Source organism: Nematolebias whitei, chromosome 8 (assembly GCF_014905685.2).
Source record: "Nematolebias whitei isolate Nwh7 chromosome 8, NemWhi1, whole genome shotgun sequence".
NCBI lineage: Eukaryota > Metazoa > Chordata > Actinopteri > Cyprinodontiformes > Rivulidae > Nematolebias > Nematolebias whitei.
The window spans coordinates 14,905,089-14,907,221 of NC_056505.1; positions in this window are offsets into that span (position 1 = coordinate 14,905,089).

A 2,133-nucleotide genomic window follows, 5' to 3' on the forward strand; every position below is an offset into this window, starting at 1 on the left:
TCGGGGGGGGGGGGGGGGGGGGGGGGGGGGGCAGTCAGCAGGACAAGATGAAAGTCCTCAGATAGTCAGGTGATAAAACACGCACGTTCATGTCTTTATTAACGTTTCGCCTGAAGTGTTTTCATCGCAGGAGCGCGTTAAACTAAATAAAAAAACAGGCTGTTATGAAGCACAAAGACTATTATGGGATGTTGAGTTCACAGAAACAGACACGCGCTGGAACAGCGTGTTGCTTTCCAGGCTCGTTGAGAAACGTTCAAGTTTCCTTTGCCCTTAACAAGCGGGTTCGTGCACGCGGACGCGCACTCTCTGTTCATCCCGTTACTCAACTAGCTGCTGTTTACAGTCTCAGGCCATGTCTCGGCTGAAGGGGGGGGGGGGGGGGTGCACTGACCCTGCTAATGAAGCCTTCAGAACCTTGGAGCGTGCTGCTCCAGCCTGGCACGCGCCACTTCCTTTGTTCGCTCATTCTAACAGGCGCGTGCCGTCCCAGCTCTCAAGGAGACCGTCCGAGTGCAGCTGCCTCCAGCTCAGAGATGCTAAGCGTTGTGTGAGTGCGTGCACGCGCTCTTTGTCGCTAAGGGCCACTTCTTTTACTGACCCGCGACAGATGTGCGCGAGCTCCCCTCTCGTTCCGAAAAAACGCCACGCGCCGCTGCCAGTGGGCTGCATTAAAATACGTTTCATCTTTTCGATGCCATAAGCAGCATGTTTAGCATTAAATAACTTTATTCTCCTCATCAGGCACGCGCTTCATGCGCAGGGGGCGACTGGTCATGTCGTAGCTTGACAATTAAATTTGTTGCAAAATGAATAACTATCTAAAATATGTGTGAGTAATTCAAACTGCATGTATCATATCCACTAAATCCCTCACTAAGCACCAGGAAGAGCAAAATAACACGCCTTCATGACCTTCATTACAGGTTGTTTTCGTTCTAAATGAGTAATAAAAACAGCGTGGCATTTATTAAAACGCAAATAAGTTTGCCCACACAATAACTGGATGACTTTTCACCTGAGCCGCCGCAGTGACGCACAACAGCCGCATTAATGCTAAAACACGAGCTAACAGCGCCCTCTGCTGGCCATTCAGAGAGTGAACTTTCACCTACTGCGCAACTAGTCTGAGCATGTTGCAGCTCGTGACTCATGACTTCAACCTCTCACTTGTTGTGATATTGTACGGTGCTTTCCCCCCACTAAGGTCAGACGAGTCTCATTGCTGTCCACTCACAGAGATGAAATGTGAGGAATCCACCCACCAAACACCTCACACAGACACTCAAAAACAAGTTAAATTAAAAAAAAAGTACTTTTTACACATGGTTGCCTTTTACCACATATTTATTTTCCAGTCAGCATGTGCAGATGCATGTTGTTTTGTATAAATCTTATGCCTAATTTAATATGCTGTTTAATAAACAAAAGTCTGGCAGCCAAACAGAAGTCTGGCCTTGGGGAAATCCCACTGACAAGAAAAACCCCGTGGATTACAGCCTAAATTAAAAACAGAAACTATCTTTGAGTTTGAGCAATAAATAAATAAAGCTTTAATACAAAAAGGGGAAAGTTTGTCCTCATGGACTCATGTTTTTGAAAGTGGCAGAAAATGCTTCTGCAAGTGGGAAAGATAGTACTTTTATAACTTTCCACTGTACAGGTAGATATAAATCATCATCAGGCTCCTCTGGACAAGGATTTGAACAAAGACCTGCTTGCTGAGAGGCAGCAGCTCTACCAGTTGCACCACCGTGCTGCCTGCTCAATTATCCAGGTAGCAAAATCTAATATAGTTAAGTCAGGTCTGGACGGATTTTAATTTTTATTGTTTTTTTTAAATTGTTGAAATGTTTCGTCTTTTATATAGAAGTCTTCATCCGTCTGAGAAGCTGCACAAGACTCAGTCTTTTAAGGTTCAAGGTTCTTTGTCATTCGCCTCACATGTGGTACATGAGGTGGAATGAAAGTGTGTGGCCAAGGTCCCTGTTACACCCAGAAATAGTTAAAAAAAAAAGTATAAAAAGAAAAGTATATAAAGATTTAAGATATACACTAATAATGTAAAATAATATGGAGTATATATATATATATATATATATATATATATATATATATATATATATATATATA